We start from the raw sequence: 26,204 nt of genomic DNA, 5'->3' as shown, positions 1-26,204 counted from the left end.
TACAATAGCCACATCCAACACAGAGCCTACTGAACAGACTGCATCAGTGCAGGGGCAAAGATGTCTGCCAGGCAGGTTAAAGGAAATCACTCTATATTTATGTCTATGTCTCACACAGCAGATGAAGGGAAATTATATGAACATTTATGAAACTCAACAAGAAAACAGAGTACATTTTTTTCCAGAAACAGAGCAAAGGAACTTGCCATGAAGCCAGAAGAAGTGACATGAGGAAGCATACTGCAGAAATATGTACAGTACTGGGGCACACACACACAGACTTGGGTAAAGATAATGGAGCATAAACAAGGACAGAACTAAAGGCTGAAACTTGCACTAATAAAGTGTATGTGGACACAGTAATAGGACACACATTAACATTGCCACACACACAGGGGAGTAACCCATCCAACATTATGTACTGTGTTACCAAGCAAAACAAAACTACAGTTTATTTATTTTTTATTTTACATTTGTTGACCAGGCTAGTCTAACCGGATAAATGTCCATTTTCAGTAAAGGCCCCGGGAGATAAGCTCTGAGGAAACAAACAAAATCACATATACAAAAATTAATGTATACAATGAGCAGTACAGAGAATAATCAAAGAGGTCATTCATTCATAACATAGTGCAAAATATACAGATACAATTAGTACAATACAAAATGTAGTTGCAATACATCATAAAGAAAAAGATGGCAGCTGAATTATACAGTATATTAGTATACAAGTAGTCATAAAGAAAAAGTAGGAGCTGAAATTATACAATATATTAGTAAAAGTAGTCTCCTTAATGAGATTCTGAAGATGTAAGCAATAGTATAGAAGGACAAGTTAAGTTGTTATTAAGAAAAGGAACTTGATTACTGAGAAGAGGAGGGTAGGTCGAACCAAGTAAGAAGAGCTAGTTGATCAGTCAGGTTTAGTACAGGGGCACAACCAGTGGGTTCTGAGGAAAAGTTTCAATTTGGTTTTAAAGAGTGATATAGAGGGAAGAGAGGAAAGTTCGTTAGGAAGAAAGTTCCAGGATTTTCCAACAGTATTAGAGAAAAGAGAGTCCCCAGCCCTGTTGTTTGATTTACAAATATTTACAAGAAGTTTATGTGATGATCGTAAGGTCTTTAGATTGTTGTGGGGGGTAATGAGGGTAGATAGTATAGGGGTATTGGTAGGTTGGTAAAGGGTTTTATGGGCAATGGTCAGTTGGTGGAATTTAAGCTGATTTTGTAATTCAAGCCATCCTAGCTGCTTTAGATTAAAACAGTGGTGGGTTCTGAAAGGGTTATTTGTAGCAAATCTGGCTATGTTAGTGTCGAAGTTAAGGTTGTTATCTATGGTGATACCTAGTAGTTTGGTAGTTGGATCGGGAGATATGAGAGTACCATTATTGGATGTTACTGTGAAGTCTATTGGGGGGACTTACAAGCAGGAGTAAAAAGGAGGAGTTTAGTTTTTTGGGGGGTTCAGAAGGAGACAGCGCTGTGTAAACCATTGTTCAACTGTGTTAAACACATTTTGGGTAAGGGAGTGAAGTTCAGATATAGATGTGGTTGAGCATATAAATATGGAATCATCTGCATATTGTATGCATGTAGCTTGGGGGATTGCTAGGTGAAGGTCGTTGATAAATATAGAAAACAGGAGAGGTCCTAATATGGACCCTTGAGGAACACCAATGTTAACGGGCAGATGGGTAGATAGAATGTTATGCCAAAGTACAGCCTGTTGTCTGTTATCTAAGTAGGACTGGAACCATTTTACAGCTAGTGCATCTAGTGACAGGGATTTGAGGATATTTATAAGTATCTGGTGATTTACCATATCGAATGCCTTAGACAGTTCTATAAACAGTGCAGAGGAAAGCATATTGAGGTTAAGCTTTTTGTTAATACAGTCAGTAAAGGAAAGGAGGGCAGTAGTAGTGCTGTGGGAAGGTCTGAAACCATGTTGAGAATTTGAAAGTAAGTTATTTTGGATTAGGTGGTCTAGCAATTGTCTGTGGATGCATTTTTCCATGATCTTTGCTAAGGGAGAAAGTAGGGCTATGGGACGGTAATTGGAGAATTGGAGAGTTCAGTAGAGTTCCCACCCTTGTGAAGGGGGATAGTTTCCAGATTTTAGGGATGTGTCCTTCACTGATGATTCCATAGATGAGAATGGAAATGGGATAGGTGATGGATTTGGCTACCTTTTGTAGATATTCAGTGGGTAGTTGGTCTGCTGAAGGAGTGCACAGTTTCAATTTTTGGATAATGGTAAGAATATATGTTGTTGGGACTGGTTGGAAGAGAAATGGAGGGGATGGGTTAGAGTTAGAGTTGGATATAGTTAAGTAAGTATAGATAACTGACTGGCAAGAGTTTGAATGGCCTCAGTGAAAAAGGTATTAAAGGCATTAGCAGTCTGCTTGGGATTCTCCTGGTCTGTGCCTTGTGGGTTTGGTGTGATGGATTAACCTGGGTGTAATAATTGATTAATACTCGCCCAGAACTTTTGTGGTTTATTATGGTGAGTCTGCTGGCATTGTAGGTAGTAGTTTCTTCTGTCAGACAGTATAGTTTTTTTAGTTTCATTTCTCAGCTGTCTGAAGTTTTTTTGGTCTACTGGGTTTTTAGTTAAACGAGATTTATTCCAGTATTTATTTCTGAGATGGATTTTTTGCCTGGTTTCTTTTGAAAGCCATGGGGCAGATTTAGTTCTCATTCTAATAGAGCGAGTTGGTGCATGGTGGTCTACTATGGCTAGGAAATTAGAATTAAAGTAATTAACAGCTTCCTCCAGTGTGAGGTATTTTAAGGGAGACCAGTTACATGCTCTTAGTTCTTTCTGGAAGAGATTGGGGTTGAAGTTTTTCTTGGTTCTAATTGTCCTAATTGGATTAGGTAGATTGGATTTAAGCCTGATGATGTAGGTTAGTGAGTGGTCACTTACATCATCAGGAAGGGTTCCAGCTTCATATGTCTGGGGACTGATTATTTATGAGAATCCAATCTAAGGTACTTTCTTTCTTATTAGGCTTGTTTATCCTGGTAGGGGAGGTAATGGTTTGAGAAAAACTAAAAAGGTTAATATGGCTGGTAGGGGGGCTACTGCTACAACACTTCCAATCAATGTTAAAATTACCTAGGATTATGGTTTCTTGGGGTAAATTTTGGGATAACAAACAAAGGATATTTTCTATGGTGGCAATGCTATTACCAGGAGGAAGATAGATACAGATAATATAGATGGATTTGAATGTGTTTAGCTGAAGCTTGGTAATAAGAATTTCAGTGTTGGAGTCTTGAGGTGGTTTATAGTCATAGGTAGTAATCTGTAAACCAGATTTAAATAGGATAGCTACACCACCACCCTTTTTGGTTGCACGGTCAAGTCGTAAAATATTATAACCGGGTGGGATGACTTCATTGTCTTTAGTTATAGGTTTTAACCAAGTTTCTGTTAAACAAAGAATGTCAAAGGAGTAGACTTCCAAGAGAGCATGGAGTTGTGCAACTTTGTTATTAATGCTATGTATGTTGAGGTGAGCTATTAAGAGTGAGTTAGGTGGTTTGGTAAGGGAATGGATAGTAGAGGGGTTGGGGTTGAGGAGTTGAGTGGTAATAGCAGTTGTTGGGCCTGGGTTTGGGTGAATGTCTCCATCTTTTAAAGAGAAGAGTAGTGTTTGAAGTCTAGGATTTGGGAATTTACTATATAGAGGTAGAGATTTTCTGGGATTGGGAGAGTCATATCTAATGTGGGATATCCTATGGCTTTTTGCTAGTAGATAGCTGGGTGTAGACGTTATGTTAACATGGTTAGTGAAAACAGATAGAGAATGAGAGGTAGATAGCCTATTGAGGTAGAGAAGGTGTGGATATAATGGGTGTCCGTAGGAGGTTAGCAGGTAAGCAAAAGTTAGAGGTGGTAGAAGTGTAAGTATGAGTAACCTCTGTAACAGGGCTGGGGTGGTGTGGGTAGCTTATACATCTGGAAGGGTAAGTTGTTAGGTTGCTGTTATAGGCTCGAAGGTATACTAGGTGTGGTAAGGAATAGGTGGAGGGTGTGGTGGGAGTGCTAGGGAGTGGTAAGTGAAAGGAGGGAATTGGAGTTAAGTGGCCAATGGTGAAGGGTTTGTGATTGGCGGAAAAGGGAAGGGGTGTGGTTAGGGGTGGGATTTGGGGGTAGGGTAGGGGAGTGGAGTGAGTCTGCAGGGCGAACAGAGTGGGTAGAGACAAGTGAAGGAGAAGCTAGAGAAGAAATGATCAGCAATGCTAGTAACTGAGGGAAAGTTAGGCAAGTCAGGAGTGGGAAAGATCAGAGATAAAACAGAAGTCTATGAGAAAAAAAACAGGTGGGTGTAGACAGTTGAAGTAAAGGGCAAGTGAGAAAATAAGAGCAGGTCTAGGACTTAAGAGATGTAGTGTAATTACAGAAGAAATACAGCGGGATAAGCAAGAGATAAAGGATGGGATAAGGATGCCATCTAGTGGGCATATCTAGTATTGCAGGTAAGTATGTAAGGGAGCTTGCTGGTTTAGAACTAGGGAAGGAGTGATAGCTAGTAAAGGGGGTTATTATAAAGTAGAAGAGGTTTGTTGGATACAGGGTAGGTGGGGGGGGGTAAAGGCTGCTAGCTGTTCAGGCTTGTAGAGTACTTTAGAACATCTGAAGCAATAGTACACGGTAGTCAGCTTTACAAGTAGGACTTAGATAACCACATACTTTCTTGCTTCCTTGAGGGAGGGTGCAGGGAAAATAAGGCTGTTAGATGAGACCGCAGGTATTTCGATAGGGTCCTTTGTCACCAGGTAGGTAGGTTCTTACAGACTATATCAGGAACAGCCCAATGGGGAGCAGGGTACTTTAGGGAGAAAGAGAGACAAACGTGGAGGAGAGAAAAAAGAGTTTGGACATAGCAGGTAGTTATGACAATTAAACAAAAAAGCTTTACATGAAGACACAGTTAATAAAGTAGCTTATATTCATGCCCTTATTTTTGAAAGAAGCTATTGGAATCACTTTTAAGCTAGTAGTACTGTGACATTATAAAGTAGTCTAGACTATCATTTAGAGGAACTCTGAATCAGGTTTACTGAAATTGGGAGCGAGCAAAAACAAAAACATAAGCTTCTAATATCCAAATATAAACTATACCAGCAAAAATAAAAAATAACTGGAAAGCTACCTTACAGAGAAATTACTGTACTACTCTATGCAGGAACAGTGAGTTTACAGTGTGGAATACAACACTGAAAAAAATAAAAATAATGCTACCACTTACTAGAGATGCTACACCTGGAGGGCTTTCAGCTGCAATTAGAGCAAATATGGCATCCAGGGATTTTAAAACCTTTGGTGTGTTGTACCTGAGCAATCACTTGGGGGTGGGGGAAGGGAGGGAAACCTTCAATTGGAATTTAAAGTAGCAGAGGAGAATCCAAGGGACTCAGCTAAACCCAGCTAATTATCAAGGACAGCCAAGGAAATGTAAACATACAGGCATCCTTGTTCAAGGACTGGAAGGTTTCTCCAAGAAAAACTATGTGTAGGAATACACCACAGGTGGAAGTTGTATGCTGCTTACTAGTCTGCAATAGCAGATTTTATTCTCTTTTATATTTGTATTTCCCTTTGCTCACTGTTTGCTACTTCATAAGTTTGTAATGAAGGCAAATGAGTAAGTGCAGCTCATTTCTCTGTATAATGATATGGGAAGGTAAAGTCTTGTACAAATCCTCATCTTATGCTCATACTCCAAAATTAATCTGTCTCTATTATGAGAGCTCCTTTTAGAAGTACATAAAACTGACCAAAATGATACAGCTTTTGTGATGCACCAGGTAACAGTGTCCAGATGTCAAACTAGCACTATGCAGGCATGTTAATCTACTGGGATCTCTGTGAGGCTGCACACATGGCACTTATTATGAAGGAACAGCCACTCAAAAGGCCAAAGCCTGCGCTTCTCTTCGCAGAATACTTCCCAGACTCCCTTGCCTTTTACTTCTCCCATCCAGATTTCACAAATAAAATTGACCTACACTGCCTTATAGCACAGGTTGTCACACCACTGGTAGTACAGGTAAACTTGCATTAACTCCAAAGCATTGCCAGGTGTGGTTACAGTAATTGATTCTTACCCTAATGTTGTGCCCTGAGCTCTTTTACTAAGTTAGGCCATCTACACAGATGACTACACACTGCCACTATTTCAACAACGTCATCACTTGCACCATCTATTCACAGAACATTTTGATGAAAAACTCATAAGGTACTAAGATCTTGTTAGCTACCAGCAACAAATGCTACACTGATAACGCCATTTATGTATCTGTCATATACACACGTAAATGCCAAGGACTACAGTAATTACCTTTTGTATTTAATTGAAAACAGTAGGGGACATCTAGTTATTAAAATTTGATGTAGAAATTACTGGAAATGTGCCTTCATGCTTCATATGTTTTATTCCAATATACTGCCTATAACTATCCTAAATGTACTGTTACTGCACTCCTGTTGGACACATTTGAAAATTTGCCAACAGTAATTCAATATACTTCACCAGTGTAAAAAGCAAAATTAAACTGATTTTAAATGAGGTGCTATTGTAACCAGAGTCAAAAGTATGCTATTTATTTTCTGAATATAATTTTTTTTACCCCACCAAGGAATATAATTAAAAAAAGGTGCTACTGGTATTTTTCATATGGAGAAAAATACAGAAATTGAAGCAACATGTCTAGTTACCTGTGAAGAATTATGCTCTATAGTACTTCAGTGATCTTATACAAACATGATATGTTTATACAGCTGGAGACACTGGTGCCCGATTAGGATGACTTTATTTGTTCCAACGGCAGACTACTACAGATATAATCAATTCACTTTAAGTTACTAGCTTGAAAATGGTGCTTAGTGTTTTTTGTGACAGCCATAATTCTCCAAAATACTTTTAGTATCTACTCCAAAACAAATTAACATTGATCAGGAAACATTTTCTTTACACAGATTTCTCATCCTTGACAACTAAGGGGAGCATGCTTTAACCTGTGTGCCCTCTGTCTTCTACTTGCTGCAGCATTTGTTATCTATATACATGTCAGCCTTTCATGTGTCCTCTATTCTACAACTCACATAAGTAATGCTGGTTACCGCTTAGGCTAAGCCACATACATACTATATGTGAAAGGGAGGTGCAACAAAGATGCTGAAGACCTACCTGTGCAACACAAACAAAAAGGAGAGATGTTTACATTCATAAAGGAGAGATGTTTACATTCATAAAGGAGAGATGTTTCCATTCATAAACTGAACGCTTATTTTGTAAGCTTTTAGTTTCAAAAACCTAACTGCCCATTCCCAACCTTCTTAGTTTTGACAGCCTTATCAGCTATTGTCATCCATTAGAACTGTAATTATCAAGTGTCACTCAAGTTTAAAAAAAACAGGAACCTAATTTCACCCTTTTTAGTTTAAAAAAACACCCATCAAACATGAGGAGTAATAAAGTAGACACTACTCAAACACTGTTTTATTAGTCTCTTAAAAAATGGTGGCATCCTTCAGTGTAGCAAATGTATGACATAGTCTTGGCATCCAATATTGTTAGTTAAGTGGAAACAGTCAAGAGAAAACTATAAATACATCAATCTCTCCAAGTAAACCTGTGCAAAAGTAGTGCAGACAGATGAGCTATTCATTTATTTACTTACTTCCTAGTCATGTAAACTCACTAGGCATAAGTGCTTCTTTTCAGGAGTGACCGAGAAGCAAACCCAGGGCTACAGGGTGAAGCTCAAAAATATAACCGTCTGAGCTGAGGTGATACTGATGACACTGTGATTCTGGTGGGCACTTACAACAGATATTCAGCAACTGTGAAAATTGTAAATGCCTAACAAGATAATATGTAGCTAAATATATGTGTATCTCACTTTAGGGGAAAAAAAGGTTTACATAACCAAATAGAAACTAAATGATGGCTAAGGGGGAGAGATGCATCCCACGTTTAATTCTACCATGTAGCAAAAATATTTCACACAATCTTTTTATCACTAATAAGGATTTTTTAACAATCCACAATCAGTAAACAACAGTTGTGGCTTGTAAAACCCTGGTGACAGGAAATTCCATGATTAAAAAGGCTGATGCGACACTACACTGACCAAACAAAGGGGTGTCCACCAGGTGCTGAAACAGAATAAAAAATGCAGTGTGTAAAATCCAAACACATAAATGTGGATACAGGAAGCTACATTATACTAATTATTGTATTCTTATCTGAAATCTAGCAAAAGATTGTAGACTGACAAATGTTCAGTATGAGAATAATAGGATAGTTATGTTTAATGAGGTTATTTCCTTACCAGACATGATATCCAGATTTTGAAAAAAAAAAAAAACCCATTCAACAAATGGTGTCAGTATTACAACCGCCTGTATGCCATGTCCTGCAGAAAAGATGCTCTTCACCTGTACCCTGTGGACATACAGTACCTATCTCTGTAGCTATAAACAAACACACCCATTATGTCTGTCTAAAAATGAAGTAGCAACACATCCAGAAATTGTGTGCAATGCACAGCAAATCTAAACTACTGCAGACAATTCAGAAAACTAAAATGAAGCTAAGTGGCAAGAGTCTGAATAGCAAATGTTCAACTCATAATCAATCTATGATGTGTACCATATATATTTATTTATCATACATAATTACTTGTTAATTTGGTACGTGGGCTGGTCCAAAAGACCTTTCCCAGCCACAACCTAGGCAAAAGGCAGTCAAGTTTAATGCTGAGCACATACATAAATCATAAAATGTGCAACCATAATTTATACATTACAAGTAGAAAAACCAGCATGCAAAGGACAGTGTAAGGGTAATGCAACAGTAACCAGCAAAAAGATTCTACACTGACAAATGTCCTGTATGAGAATAACAGGACAGTAGAGAGTTTAAATAATATTTTTAAGGAAAGGTGACTATAAGTGAGATGACAAGAACCACTTATCTACTGTCTGTGTAAAATTATCAAGAAGAAATCTGAATAAGACTGTAGGTAGCATGCAATGTCCAAGTTTTGAAAAGACAACAAATCTACACATCTTATTTGGTGTGAATATAGTTTTTTACTAGCGTTGCCAAGTGATATTAAGGGGAAGGCATACTCAAGCCCAAAAATCAAAACAACCCTGGCTTTGGCACAGCATAAGATTCTACATTATTTTTTAAGAGGTTTAGTCAAGAAAGGAGTTTTTAAATGTGAAGTCATCAGGATGGTGGAATTGTACCGACTGGTCAACAACATAAGGTTATCAGCATAAAGAATCAGCTGTAGTTTTAAACATGTAGAGGGACAGTATTAATGTACAGAAAGGGCAGTGATCCAAGTAAACAGCACTAGGGAACCTCTCAGAAAAGGGAAGTTTAGAACAAAAATATGCTTTAACTGGTATGTTGTACAGGTAACCAAAAACCTGCTGAATGCTGACATCAAAACCTAAAAAAATCACAGCCTGGAAAGCATAATCATATGATTGACAGTGACAAAGGCATGCCAGGGAGCTATCAAGCCTTTGTCCTTATTCAATATGATAATACGTGGAGCCTGAGGATTACATAATTCAAATAGAAAAGGTTGCTATTAGATGTGTGGAAGCCTAGTAGGTAATTAAATATAAAAACAGCTGTAAAGATAAAGATTTTGGGTACACTATCAGAGCCCTGGAATTCAAGAAGACTCATGTACCCCACAGTGTTAACCACAATTCTCCAAAGACCTGGCAGACACATGCCATTAAAAATAAATCGGCCTTTAATCCTAATTATACAGTACAAACCTTTGTTACGCCTCCTCATCAGCTGTGTTGCCAAATTCCTAGCATTACAGAACAGCACATTTATCTCCTCATTCTGTAATTTCCTGACATGACATCATCATATTAATAACCCCTCCTATCTCCCCCATACCCAGCTCTCTCCACGGCTCACAAAATCACCCTCCCACTTCCCACCTAGCAGCATTCTTCACTGTAATAAGTTCATAGGTAGGTGGTACTAGGCTATCTGCCCGAAGGCCTTTATAAGCCTAGCTAGAATGTGTTGGCTTTCACTGCCCCCTTAGATTAGTTCCCTGTGCCTCTGTCCAGCAGAGCCATTGAAGTGATCCCTGGGGTAAACTTCCTGTTTCCCATCCACTCGTCAAGGTTACTCTTGAAGAGGGTTAGCGAGGAGCTCTGCCTAATGTAGCTTGGAATCTTGTTCCAGAGCATGGGAAGTCTCTGGGACAGGAATCTATCCCTCCAGCATGTCCTATTTATTGTTGTGGTGAGGTTTAGATCCCTGGAGCATGTGGCTCGAGGGGATATGGTTTTCTTTAGGTGGAGCATGTCCATCAATTCTGGGTTGGACATGGCCTTGTATGTCAGGCAGAGATCACCTCTGAGTAGGCGGTATGCAACCGAGTACAGCTGTAGTTTCTTCAGTCGAGCTGCATAGGGCATCTGCTTGAGGTCAGTGATCCTCTTGGTGAGGTACTTCTGTGGTCTTTTCAGTTGTGGCATGTGTCTTGTAAGGTACATCCCAAATGGGGCATTGTACTCTATGATGGGTCTAATGGGTGATGCATAGAGGGGCCCGATGACCTCTTTCGATTTGGATGCAAACCCTTTTGTGATTAGGTGGGCCACATAGAAGGATTTTCTAACCACTTTGGCAATGTGGTTATCAAAGGAGAGGTTACTATCTACTTGGGTCCCCAGATCCCTTACTGCATCTTCCGTATTTAGGGGGCTACCACCTATGTGGTAGTTTGTGGGTACTTCGTTTTTTTCCAAAGGGGATGACTGCACTTTTTGGCATTTAGCTTGAGGCCATGGTTTTGACACCAGGTATCTGCCTCAGTGAGACCCTTTTGAAGGATGTCTGTGTCAGTCGGAGAGTCAATTAAAGCCCCTAGTTTGCAGACGTCTGAGAACTTGGTCAGTCATAGTCCTAAATAACAATGGGATATGTGGCAATATTTCAATATTTGTAAAAGAACACCTAAAAGCCAGAAGCCAATGAAACCACCCAAGAATACAAGTTGTTCATATAACAATAAATGGTACTTTTCCATTAAACCCCTACCACATCCTCGCACTGCTGTGTATTGCCAGTATGTACTCATTCATACAGGACTGAAAATGTTTAATGTTAAAAGAAGTACACGAAGAAGGAAATATGTTTTTCGTGTATGTAGCACATTTAATTAATATAAGACAGTAATAGCAATGACATGTAATGAATGGAACAGGGATCAGAAGCACATGTAAACTTTTTTTAACACTGAACAGGGATCACAGCAGCAGTAAGTAAACATTGCAGTGTCCAAAGAAAGTAGTGTAACACTAACTAGCAGGCATGAAAGTAACGATCGCATTTAACATAGCAGAGAACATTTCTCCTTTGCCATGCATGTGACACCACATGAATTCAATCAAATAAGACTGTAAATGTTGGCGAGCAGTCCCTCTTTGGCATTTATTGCACCACTTTGCAGTACCCCACAAGCACTCCATATGACACCCAGTGTCTGGATCAACAAAGTTATAGGAGTGATTCACGGTGAAATGCTGGTATCCATCCACTTCCAACTCCTCAGATTGATATCCTCTCCAGCAGTCCGAGAATATAGTGCTTCCATCTTTTACATTGTCTTGTATTGCGGACAGTAATGTTTTTGTGGATCGGTCAGGAAAAGCAACACTGAAGCATTCATTAGTTTCCTGACACACACCTCCAAAGATCCATTGTGGGGGAAGAACCTGACCTACGTTAGCTTTCCTTCGGGTGAATAAGCTTTCATCAATCTCCACCACTCTGTCTGGGCCACCTATGTTCACATTGGGCGACATAACAATGAACTGGCACATACCTCTCTGAGGTAATTATTCCAATTTACCGTTGTGTTGTGATTAAGCTGAAGCTGTGCTTGGCAGAACTCAACAGATGTCAACTCCAGACACCATAGACAAATGAAGTGAACAGCAGTTACAAAAGGGATGCGGGATCCATAAAACCATGTGTGTGTTCGGTCACCTTTCTCTTCACGGCAGGAATGAAGGCTGCATAGTCATTTGGGGTTAGAGGTACCTTTCAATTTCATCAGGTGATTATATGAACGCAATCTCTCTTTGTGCAGAATACCTCTTTCTTGAAGAAATGTAATAGCCGCTTCTTCATCTCTTGGCAAATCCCACAGCGTAACATCCATGGCAGTCATAATATTCACAGGTGTGATTACATGAGAGAAAACCACAGCTTTGATTAGTGTTTCACATGCTTGTAAACTGAAATAAAAAGCGGGAACTTGTATGTGTGCAATATGCCTTAAGAAAACCTTATTTGCTTCTGGGTGAATTATGTGTAAAAAAAAAAAAAAAATGTCCAGCAAGTGGTAGAGCTTTAAGGGTGGACTTCAGGTATTTCTGCTATGACAACACGGTACTATACACCTAACATCACTACAGAAACTGGTTTGTAACTTTTACACATGTACTTAACACACAGAAACTGAAATACCGGCAAAAGAGAACAGCGAGAACTGGTAGGGGTTTAACGGAAAAGTACCCAATAAATACTATAAATAACTCAGGACTAGAAACTGCTCATACAATAAATATCATACACCATTTGTGTTTCTTACAGTTAAAATTAAATCCTTACAGCAGATTTTCACTAATGAAACACTATGTAAACTATTCAATATCAGATAAGTATGTAAAAATGTTAATTAACGATCTTAATCAAAACAATTTAGAACAGCAAGCATGAACTCCAACAAGGGACAGCACTATTCTAAAAATCATAATCACAAATCTAGGCTCTTTCCATGGATAATCATACTCGTTAATTTATGCAGATCATTGTACCATCATCTTTAACCTAAGAACTAAATCCAATATCTGTCATATACATAAATCAATCTTTCTAGACTTGTAATGGAAATTATGATGCACTAAATGAATTACTTATGAAAACAGATGGTGATACACACTCTAATGACTCAAATAAACCATTTCAGTATACTATGAAGAAATTTAATAGCGCAGTATAACATCAACAGCCATTATTTAAGATAGTGCAGCGCACTGTGCAACATGCAGGAAGAGAAGTAACCACAGTAGGGGTGATTCAGAGACACAAACATGGTTTCATTAGAGGAAAAACAGTGCAGTATTCAGGGTACATAAATGACTGTAATATATAATATGGAAATGAGGCTCCAAAAACAAGTAAGAGGGAATAAATATGTAAAGGACACCATCAAAGACAGCAGAACAATTCAGAAATGTATAATTCATGCACTTTGTGACTCAGAAATTATCTCTTCTAAATATTAGCAACTACCATTATACAGGATGACAGAATGTATGCCACATCAACAGCTGTACTAAATAAGCATGAGACAGAGGCTATTCTCAGTCCCACTGCCTGTAATGATCTGCAGCCCTCTGCACCAAGGTAGATGATCCCACCAGCTCTGTACATACCATCATTTGGCTGACCAGACTGTGTAATGCTCCTGTGAGGATAGGGATAATATGGCAGCTTGTTGAACTGTGCCACCCATATACAGAATACAAGGGATGCATGGACTGTTGATCACACTGGTCACTAAGGAATATATAGCATTAGCCATGCTAGTTACAGGGAACATTCATCGACTTACAGGGAACATGCTAGGAATTTTGCAGGCGTCAACCTCATGGTTCCTACACCAGTCTGTCAAAATTATGCTGCAGCACGTGGAGCGGCATATAGCATTCCCAAGGACTGCACAGAAGACAACTATGTAGACATTCTATGACATTGACCATTTCTATGTGATCCTGGGAGCCATTGTTTATACACTCACTACCCTTACGTCCCCACATGGTCCACAGAGAAACAGATATAGCAACATTAAGGGTTCCAAATCCTAAGTAGTTTGCAATGCACATATTCTCATATCTAATAAGCATCTGACCTGTATCAATGTTTCATGTTGGTGACACTCCACAAGGTCAACTACTTGCAAGGTATAGACGTGGCAGGTACAGAGAGCACTATATACAGTTACCATGCAATCGCACGGTAGATCATACACAATGGTGTCACTGCTGTATGATGCAGGGGTTACTGGATATGAATTTGAACAATGAATAATGACTCTCTCATATGCAATCCTCAGAACGCAATAGAGATGGCATATAATACTATGCATGCAGAAGCAGAGAATGCTGTGGAGTGGGTGCATGTGTACTTAACAAATGCTTCTACTGTCTACATGCATCCAACAGAGTGATGGTAAATTCACATGACACCTGCAGCCAGATATTAATAGTGTATGCCATGATGAATAACAGCTGTGAGGAAACTTTCAGCAGCAGGTAGCCATCACAGTATGGCCTACCACTCCTGTCAGAGCAGCAGCAGATGAGCATGGCAGCCAGTCACAGGAGGAACAGGCAGCATCAGGACATCATGCAATGCAGAAGAAGGCAAAATACACTGTGTAGTGACAAGGAGGCAGCATCTGGTCTGCAACTATGGCTAGGACTCAGACAACACAAAGTAAAAGGATGACTGCATGCAATAGATAATCCAGGCTATGCGCTACAGTGAATGGACTGGCCATGATGTGCTGCATCAGGTATCACCTTACCCACTCATATTATGGGGTGGGTAGGGCACACTCATCATTTACACTGGCGGAGGGGGGCAGTGACTGGTGACAGCAATTCTATCACATGGGCTAGATTCATGGGAGGCAGATGCAGTAGCCATGCAATCTGGTATCCGGTTGTGTGGAGTCAAGGACAACAGCGGTGGAGTGGAGCTGCTATGCCACAAATGTTGGTGGCTGTAGTGGCTTGCATCTCAGGGCTTGATATGATTCATGGCAGGGAAAGTGCAGAACTACAGGAGCATGTGGGTATGTGTGCCTTGATGAGGTACTCCATGTTGGAAATCATCAGATGTATGGCATTTGTGGCCAGTATGACAGCCACAAGTTAGTGTGGCTCTCCATCTGTACACAGAGGATGGTGATAGTATACACCTATGGAGGCAAGAGTGTGCAATCTGGTGAGGTGTTCACAGGAGCAGATCATGAAGAGCATCAGTAGCCATGTATGTGAGACCGGCCAAGGGCAGGTGGGGGGGGGGGTCTGTTCAATCAATGCTGACAGTGATGTTGTCTCTAGAATAATCTGTGTCATTTGGGTGCCCCAGCCTTTGACAGTCATCTTGCATCTAGATCAATTCAAGACCACAAAACCAGCACAAGTAGACCAGAGTTTGTTTACCATTTACAACATGAATGCTCAAATGGGTGCCTTTTTAGCCACCACTAAACTAAGCACCACTCTCTGCTTCCTATCCCTGCACTCAGGTTTACTGTACAGCCAATAGATACCATTCCATAGCCCATGCAAAAGTTGTATTGCATCATTCTTCAAGCCACTGAGTACATGCACAGTCTCCATAATGATGTAAATAGCAGCATTCAGATCAGTGATACAGGCACAGAGCACATACTGATTAATGCCAAGAGTAACGCATGGATCAAGGACAGACCTGAGCTCACAGCAGTACTGCAGACCACAACACATCTCTTCTACGGGGTGTAACACATGCTAGAGGTAGTGCAACTGGAAGATGCTGTTATGACTGGCAGACTCCTATGCAACATGAGGGGGAGACTTACAATTACATGACACAGGCCAAATATTGGTGATGCTGTTTTTTTCATGCCCTTAATCAGGTTACTAATACATGGGGGAGATGTGCTACGCCTCCACTGTTAGTGCTGGTGATAGTGCAGCTATGTCATCAGACTATGCCATTTGCATGGTGACATCATCATCAGCAATAGGTACCTTCAGACATCAAGCATGTGCTGCCCTGCTATGCTGACCCTGTCCACAAGTAGCAACCAAGAAAGCAGGAAAACAAAATGCATCTGTGTCAGCAGTGAAACAAATGGAACAGCCCGATTCCCTCACAAAGCAGCATGCAAACTGGTATATGATAGAAACAGCTCCTCCCTTGGGGTTACCCTTGTGTGTTTTCTTCTGCTTGTCATTCATCCTTTTTCTAATTCTATTTGTCCCTTTCCTTCTCACTGTTAATGATGAACCAGGGTGGTTCTTTTCAGTGCTGCCCCTTACTTGGCTTGTATGTCATTGCACATGCAGCAGCACTGAGGAGCCTTCTTGCACAAGTGAGCATACATAGCCTTGTGCACCCTTGGGCATATAACATCAAGCACTCTTGTTACACCTGCTTTGATAGCATCAGTCCCCTACTTATCCTGCATAACACCATTTGTCTCCATAATACGTCTCCTATAATTTCTCATATACTCCTTTTCACTGACTATGTCTGCTATGCGAATCCTGATTCATCTTTAAGCAGTTACTGGCCATGCAGTGTTACAAGGTCCTTGATATTTAGCATTCTGCAGCTGAAAACCACTTGTCTATGAATCCACCCTTAACTTATGCATTCATAAATGTATACCAGTAAAAGACAAACACAGCTGTAAATTAAAATAAAAAACTTTGAAGAAATCATTCAGTTAGTAAGTTATGCAAAAGAAAGAGATACTATTTACCTTTCAAATTTCATCCCAGTCATAAAATTTTTTTTAGAATAAATAGATAAAATAAACAATGTACCTATCAAATATTCCAGATCTACCTACGACTGCTGCTTAATGTCAAGAGCTGAAAGAATAACAATAAGACATTTAAATGCATCTTATCATATAGCTGTGGGATACAGTGAACATACTTGCAAATAAATATTTGCTCGATCTGCGTAATGCATAAAGACTTGCATCAGAATATTAAGAAGGGGAAACATCATTTCTATAACCAAGGATGCAACTGTCTCAACAAACACTGAAGTGAAGCTCCATGAGGCCCTATAATAAACCTGGCAGACTACTACACAAAATCAAAGAGAATCTATGTAAACTTCTATAAATCACATTAAACAAAATGATAACTATGTTACTCTATGGCCGTGTCCCAGGTCTATGAAAACAGGCTGCAGTGGTACCCATTCACAAGTTCAGGTACATTAAATACAAGCAGTTTTACACTAATCAGCAAGACCAGCAAAAGTGTCACTATGGGGCTTACCAAAATTCACTTGAGGGACCTATTTCTGTTAGATATGGAACAGTACTGATTTGTTAAGGGGTGATATTTCCTTCTAAGCCTTTTGTCATTCTTTAAATAGGCAAAGACAGCACTCGATGACTGAATGACACTGCATACTGCTTAGCTTGCTCCTTGCTTAGGCATTTAACCCCATTCCAGATAAAGGAATGCTTATAAGATATGAGAGTAATTTACAAATTCTTTAAAACAAAATGGATACCAGGGAGAAGGTACATACCAAGAGTGTATGTATTATTAAAGCTTCATCAATGATGTAAGGTCCTAAGCCTCACTTGAAACTATAACCTATGAAACCTCTAATTCTAAATGCAAGAGAAAATGTCAAGAGTGTGGAGTGGGATAAATGAATGGATGGTCGATACTTAAGAGGTGAATGTTCCCACCCATAGAAGTAGAAAGTTCAGGAGAAGAGGAGGAGGAAATGGGGGGATAAGAATAACAGTTGCAATTGCAAACCATTTACAGTAATGCAATGGCTGTGATGATAGAAAGCCAAGGCTGTATGACATGCTCTTGCCGTAACATCCCCAAATGATATGGCAACAGTGGCAGCCACCAATCTTAGGCAGAAACAGAAAAAAGCATCTAGCAGAACAGTGCTGAAGTTATCATTAAGAAAGAGAACAAAAGAAGAGCACCCCCGACCACGCACCACTTTAAACAATCAGGCCAATAACATACAAAGAGCAAAGGAAGAAAACAGTATGTTTTCTACACTTACATTCCTTCTCAGACTCTCCATATTTACATCAGCCTGTAATTCTCAGGTGGTTATCCTACATCTGCCTCACTCTTTAGCCATTTGCTTCCATAAAGATAACACATGTAAAAGGTGGCCACAATGATCCATTTACATTATGAAATTAAGTATTTTAACAGATACCCTATAGTTTCTTTCACATATGCAGTGCTTTAAATCTGAGCAATGTGCATGCACACAAACACAAGAATTTTAGTGCAAAGGCGGGCCATCATCAATGGGTCCCCTGATGTCTGCCAGAAGGCAAGTATACTCTCCCTCTACAAAAATTAAAAAAAAATGCAAGCTAGTTTACACACTGGTCAGATTTTCCATTCTGTGGCTGGTCTTTACTTACCAAGGCTGCTATTCATACGTAGGCTGGCAGCAGTTTGGTCAAAGGCTCAGCCTTAAAGCAACTAGATCAGTCACAGTCACACACACACACACACACACACACACACACACACACACACACACACACACACACACACACACACATACACACACACACACAGTTGAAAGTAGACTCCCTCCATTCCTGGCAACCTTCTAGCAGGAATAATAGTCACAAAGATTGTGTAAGGACCAAAATGAGATCACTAAAGCAGTCACTTGCACAACGGGCATGGTCATACATGGTCATAGCAGACTATCTGCAATGACGCTGTGAAGTTCTGCAGTTGAAATCGTTTTGTGGGAACAGTGAAATATAACCAATGTAGCCCTAGAGTTCAAAGGAAACTGAGAACCAGGATGGTCAGTGGAAGTTCAATCAGTCTAGAAATGTAGGAAAACGGAGATAGGCTCTGGTTTCAGAATTTGAATAAAAGTTAATTTGACATTCAGGATCAGACAGTTAATGTTCTTTCTTATGTCAAGGGAAAAAGTCGGACACACACAAGCGTCTTTCACAGAACCTAGAAGAATATCGCCAGTGTTGTGGAAAAAATGCTAATGGATACAGATAAGTAACCAATATGTTTAAAACACTGATGCTCAAAATAAGAGCATGGACACATTTTTCCCAACTTTTTCTAAGAGATTCTCCAACAGACAGGGTCTTAAAGGAGAAGAAAAGGTTAAATGACCTTCTAAAATGTAAGGGTTTACGACCTGATCTACAGGCCACAGAAGGCCCACAAAAGACCAATACAAAGCTGACTACTGAATAGAGAAGCATGATCTGCAATAGCATTACGAATGGCGGAAGGATTCAGACATTTACAGAACACAGCTTGCAGCTGGAGGAGGAATTTATTTTTCATGGAGCAGTACCAAGTTAACAGTATAAAGGTAAAAAAAAAGTCCCCCAAAGGAAGACTTGGTCTGGATGCAGGGGAAATGAGTAGGAACGGCAAGGCCAGGTCCTCTGTTGGATGCAGTTTTAAAGTTCAAAGCTAATTTGAGTCCAACAGTCTGAAAAGTTTTGAAAGGAACTTTTTGATGACCATTTTTGGGAAGATGAAGCCTCTCTATGTCTCCGAAGTAACAGTTTTTTTTCTCCATACCTCTCTATAACGTATTACTGCCTCCAAGTCACCAGATCTTGCAGGTATGGGCCACTGCTTTCTGTCACCACTTCCCATTCAACCAATCAGGCTTTGTAACCCTGTTGTTTGAATGAATTTGGGCTTCATAACTGTAGTATAAACCATGCCTACTATCCTTGCTGTGGGCAGAACAGAACCACAAGCTAAGAGAGTGTCAAGTGAGCATGAAGGACAAAGGGCTACTACCTCCTTCTCTGTCAAGGGACAAGGCAGTGCAAATGCAAATACAAAAAAATCAAGAACTTGATCCTGGCAATCAGTGAGCAAAAACTTATGAAGATGCTAATAGAAAACACAACAGCCATCACCTTAGAAAGACATGGCACCATCGATTTCTGCCTCAGCAGAAAAACTGCAAAAAGGGACACAACAGATTGGGACTAAAGTAGAACATGGTCTGGAGCTGTAAAACAGGAATGCTGCAAAGGCCAGACTCATAAGAACAAATCATGATGTGAAACCACTGAAGCCAGCTGAATGATGTGCATCAAAGAAGCTCCACTTGACCTTGGGTCACACAAAGGAGAGGAGCAGTATGAGAGTCTGATGTACATTTATGGAGCTGGGCCAGCAGAAACAAAGCTCTGAGAGAAGATGCAGGCTGAAATGGGCACCTCTCCTACTCAAATCCATATTCAAAGACACCACCTACACAGCTACAGTTAGGACAAGGCTGACCTCTAGCCTAATGAAGAAATCAGTCTGAAAAGTAAAGCTGCTTGACAGCCATGTTATAATTGTGGCAATTCAGCAAATGGATGGTTTGGAGGGAGGACAAAGCAAGAAAATACTTATCTCCAAAAGTAGACTCTTAAGGGCTTTTACAATAACTATGTTGTTGAGACTGCCTTTACACTGGATCCACAAGCATCCAACGACTCATTTTATAAATGGCACACTTTTACATTAAAATATGTCATAGTGCTATGATTCCAGCAGGTATGTTTTTTTTTTTGTTTGTTTGTTTACAGATGCTGCTGCAATATCATGCAAATACACTAAACTACAGAAGCAGACCATCTAAGAATCAGTGAGAATAATCTGCCTGGCATAAAGACATTTTTTTTGTGTGGCCAAAAAATAATAATGTGACGCCCATCATCAGTGACTGCATGCAAAAATGAATGCTGGTGCAGCATGGGAAGTTACTGAACCATAGCTGTGGTAGGATAAAAGTAGAAAGAAAGCAGATGTTCCTTGTACATCTATATCAGGTGTGGTGACTTATGTAGGTGTGTGTGGTGATTTCCCCCTATATTGTGAATAAGTAAAAATATTTTGTCAGCGGTAGGACACTAATGGACAGTGCCTTTCTTATTTATGAGACACACTGCATGGGCCCTTCTGAATTAAGAAGTAACTCTGAGGAAGTTCCAGACCACAGTCAGCCCTCATACTTCTCACCTTGTTGAAGATGAGGTCAGGGCTACAGACATATGGGCTCTAGGCTGTGATAATTTAACTCACTGGGGAGTACACTGACATGTAAGGATTTACACCACAGTAATAACAGATGAGGAGCTAGTTTATATACTTTACTGACAGCTCCACATCTATGAATTAGGTAACATATTAGAAAGTATATTGCACAGAATTCCCACTCCCCATCAACTGTTTGCTGACCAATAGTTTTGCAACAGATCAATAAAAGAAGCAAGACCCCCAGCTGCTAGCCACTGAGTACCAGTAATGCTAGGTTGGATAGTTCCTCTCGCCAACTATGGCTTGGAAGCTCAGATGAAAACCTGAATGCAAGGCAGCATCATTGCTATAATAAACTGGTGAACTATAACACAAGACTGCAAAAAAGATGGGACTGAAGAATGGCCAACAGCCTCCACAAAGAGAGAATTTATTCACTCTAGTGCCTCGGCCACAAAGCCTTTAAGGAGTATAAAGCATCGGGACACACACCATATAAATACACAAATCAACTACACCATTAACACGCAAATTAAATAATTAATTAATTCCAATTAAATTCAGTATTCAACCCTCTAGGGGTTAAAGTATCATATTTTAAATTAAAAAGAACCTCCTTATATATCAATTTGTCCTTTAAAAATGTCAACTCACCTATTTGAACCTTAACTTGTTCCAAAATACAACCTTTAAGAAGTTTAAAATTACTTGCATGGTATTTTCTAAAATGAACTGCTAATGGATTCTCACAGTTACCATTTTAATGTCCCTATAATTTCCTGGAACTGGACCGTAAACATTCTCAAGCTTTCACCCACACAAAATTTGTTACACGCACATTGCAAAATATAAACAATTCCCACTGTATTACATGAAAAACACTGAGTAAGCCTAAATGTCACATCATTAATAAAGGGAAAGTGTCTCTTTTTGTGGTTCTACTTGTTGGACTTTGCTTACTGGGACTGAAGAATGACCTGAAAACTCTGAAACAATTCTTGTACGAAAAAGGATTTTACAAATAAAGAAGGCACTCTTCACTAGTCTCCTACTCCTAGTAAATGTTTTCCACACCTATAATTTTGGAAAAAGAGAATGTACCTATGGCAGGTTCCACAGAACGGCTTGTAAAATAATGAACGAGTGGATTTTTTTTCCTCCAGTTAATTATCCCAATGCTTGTGTTTCTGTGACAGGTGTTAGAAAGCATGCAAACACATTCTTCACATACTGATGTACTGACAGTCATGCTAAAGAGGATGACCCAAAAAAGTACGAAATATACAAAAAGTGATCAGAGGAAATGGTGTTTGTTCCATTCAAAATGATATTATAATGACAGGAAACGGCGATAAAGGGAAGGCTGTGACACCATTTATACAGTACAGCTGACATTTGTAATCTTCATGAGCAGTATTGCAACAGACAGCTTGCAGATTTATTTATTTTATTTTACATTTGTTTACTGGGATAGTCCGACTGGATACATGTCCATTTTCAGCAGAGGCCCGGGGAGAAAAGCTCCACATAGACAAACTTACAAAGATTACACAGAAGTTAGCAAACAATTATAAAAACAAAGTGATTATATACAATGCATTAGTAGTGTTCCCTAGTAGGGACTCACAATTCTCATGGACAGACAATTAAAAGTAAGAGACATCAGACTGGAAGCAGAGCTTGGTGATGTAGTTACAAGTTATCATAATTGCAGAACATGCTTTTAGTTTATGACTTAATCAGGGTTGGTACATGGGCATAGCCATTTTTGGAGGATTGTAGGGTTATATAGTTTGGCAACGAATTCCAGGTTTTGCCAATGAAGTTGGCTCTTTGTTATCCTAAAGTCTGACACTACAAAGTACATGTGCAGCCTAATGCAAAAGTCTAAACAAACATAAATCAGTTCATCATGAAAGCACTGTAGCTTCCTTCTCTACAGTTTCCTCTTAGCTGTGTCCTATCTACATTATCCCCCCTATCTTTCTCACTTCTTTTACATAACTAAGGAAAAATTAAATTTCTTTCAGCTACCAAGATAAAACCCAATTTCTACCGGTGACTGCTTCCTGCTTTTCTCACTTCAGCTTAATTTATGTTCCTATTGTCTCAGTCTCACTGTAGATTTATTTTTTTACCCTGTGGAGCAGCTGCCACTCTTGCCTCTCCTCGATGCCGAGGGTCATTCCTGATCACACAGACCTAATACAATACTTTTCCCATTGCCTGAGAGGAGACTTGATATATCACATTGCAGTATTATACTTAAACTCATATGGATTTCTTTTTTATGCTCCATTTCCACTCCCTCACACTGACCATGCAATGATGTAAGGCCACTGACATTGATTACATTTCTCAATGTATCCCAGTATTTGTAAGCATAGGAGGCATACTAGTCAATACTAGCCATAGCACTATCATATGCTTAGGACCTCTCCCCGCCATCTTCACTGAGAAAGGCAAGCCAATAAAATACTGATATATTTCTAGCTCCTCAGCCAACTCCCGAGGTTCTCCAGTTGAACCCATGTCATCAGGGCTCCATCTCTCTGCACCATGGAGCTGACCATTGTCTATGCCACATTTAATTTAACTTATCTGCACAACATAATAGCACAATTTATTTCATTTATAGCAGCAGCACCTCTACAAAAATGGAGAAACTCTGCTAAAAACAGAGTTATTACAGGGTCTCTAATTACAACCAGGCTGTTGTGTGTTAAAAAATAGATAACTAGAACTTCACACATAGACTGACGCTCAAAAGGTAAACTTCTTAACATCCATTCTAAGAACATATACCTGATTATGATCATAGACCTGATCCTAATGTATTGCAGTACAGTGGTAACAACTTAAAATGCAGTTATGACAGTTTTCAAACTTGGGTTACATTAAATATCCACAAAGATAGGAATTAAATATTCAGGATGTGTTTATACCAAAATCTATGACTTGAAGTGGTAACTGGTAATCTTGCAGTCTTGCATGTAAATGAGTATCTCTTACAGGACAGATGAACACTGATCATCAGCAGTTTGCCAGTATTAAGATATCCCTGTTTCCTTAGGTGAAAGTGGCAGAGAAAATAACGAGGTCCAGGCTTTCATTTATACATGATCTGCATTCTGCATGGTGTCTCGGAAGATTGTTAAAGTCCATACCCACCCGGCTAAGGGACTGTTCTCCTGCTTGTCTTTGGACAAGCATTACAAAAGCATACGTTGCAAAACGACTAGATTCAGAAACACCTTCATTCCTCAGGCCATCAGAATATTAAACTTAAGTAGCAAGGCAAGCCAACAGGTCACCTATCAGTGGCCACACAGGCTGAAGAAAATATCTTTCTTAAAGTGCAAAAACTCATTACTAGGTTCACTCACTTGTGCAATAGCTCACTGAATGCTTATTACTTTTTGTCCAATAACTTGAAATGCAAGCTACATTCCGTGCAATGGACAAAATGGTCTATAGACTACCACTGCTTAAAGCCTCTAAGTGCTGTATCTACTGTGTGATACTAACAGCTGTTATAGAGACATATAAAAAAATTGTAATTATGTCCTGGAGTCATGTTAATGTTAAAGTCATATAAAGAGTCTGTAGTTCTGTTTTTGTGTCAGTGCTAATGTCATACATAGAGTCTGTAGTTCTGTTTTTATATTTATATTGTTATATATATTTTTTTATATGTTTTTCGTCTGCACACTGAGCTTAAAGCAACGAAAATTTGTTTAGCCTGCACTCGTGTGTGGGTCTAAATGACAAAGTTTACTTCCACTTTGATATATTGCTGCTGAGGTGGCATTCTAAAAATGGGAGCACCCATTACTGAAAGTGGCTGTGTGTTGGTATGAAGTGTGTTACAGCTTATAAAGCTGTTAGCTGCCTTCTAATGAAGTTCTCTGCCAAAGACGTAACTAGGGTGGGGCAAGGGGGGAGAATGCCCCAGGTTGATGCTTCTTAGGCAGCATGACTGGCAGCTGCTGAAGAGGAGCAAATGTAATATTGGACCACCTGCAGCTTCTTTAATGAATGCCAATTTTAAATTCAGGAGCTCAGTGTGTTAGTAACTGTAGTAAGAAGACTGCTACAGTTACTTTTCAGTGTGTTCACAAGTTTAGGTTGGGCTGTGCTAGTCTAGCAAGCTGCCAGGACACCAGATAATCTAATCAAAAGTCTGACTCCTGGTGACTACTTCTGTGTGACAGAGCACGGTTTACTCCATTTATAACAGTAAAGATAAGCAACTTGCTACAACAACATTGTTATAGGGAAATGCAAATGTACAAACCTTGCTATTTATCCTTTAACATTTAAAGCAAAGCCCTCCGGTCACTGCAGCCACATTTCTAATGTGACAGCAAATGTAAATGGAGCCATCATTTACAGCTGGCAAGTCGGAAATATCTCAAATAACTAAAATTTAAAGGTCCTATTTTGCTTTAAGTAATTATATATTTGTGAACAGTACATTTATTATACCTAACGATAATATAAAAACAAAACAAGTAATACTTCTGTTACAGTGCTAGTAACAAATACAGCAAGAAACATGAAAGAAATTACGGTAAGGAACATACATGTATATACCAACTGTAAGTAAAAAAAAAAGAAACTCATTGCACAATACGCTTCTTTACAGAAGAAGAATTCTGTCAGTCAGAGCATGACAACATGAATTATACCACAAAATGCAATGACAATACCCATAGTTAACTTAGCAATACTCAGTCACAGTAAAAAAAAACAGGTCAAATTCTGACTCATACTTTTATATTGAACTTGTTACTCTCATAGATAATCAGCATATTTCCATTTTAACAGTTTGATTTGTGTTGTTTAATCAAATGCAATTTGATATGAATTCCATTCTCCACTTGGTGCCTGTGCCCCTGCCTGATACTTCCTCCCTCTAATCATTATTCTCTGTTTACAATGTACAGTTAAACCACACTGTACACTAATTAGTATGACATGTGAATCCCTGCTGTGGTACCTACAGCACTGCCCTTACCAGGACAGTGAGGGCTGATCCTGTCTATAGATAAAGCAGGGAAAAGTTCCAGCCCATTCTGGCAAAATTATGTATCCATTTAGTAGCAGCTCACCTCTAAATTCCCCTCATGAAGAGCAGCTCCCCTCATGTTGCCTTTTACAATTCATCCAATGTACTGATTATCAAACAATGCCTAAATAATACACCTACATGGGGATCAGCATGCAGAGGCTCTCTCTAGGAAAACCAAGTGTGTCAAGTCCTTTCTGCCAACTAGCTCCTAAAATT

The 26,204-nt window shown here is 39.5% G+C and overlaps 1 protein-coding gene across 2 annotated transcripts in view; it reads right to left on the bottom strand.

The window, feature by feature from the left end:
- The window catches only part of TTC27 (tetratricopeptide repeat domain 27), a 2,723,583-nt gene that overhangs the window by 294,875 nt on the left and 2,402,504 nt on the right, over positions 1 to 26,204 (bottom strand). The gene's annotated exons all lie outside the window — the stretch shown is intronic.

This window comes from Protopterus annectens, chromosome 1.part2, assembly GCF_019279795.1.
Source record: "Protopterus annectens isolate FY-2018-M chromosome 1.part2, PAN1.0, whole genome shotgun sequence".
Lineage (NCBI taxonomy): Eukaryota > Metazoa > Chordata > Ceratodontiformes > Protopteridae > Protopterus > Protopterus annectens.
Note: the sequence above shows the minus strand (reverse complement) of the source record. Positions and strands in the feature narration are given on the sequence as shown.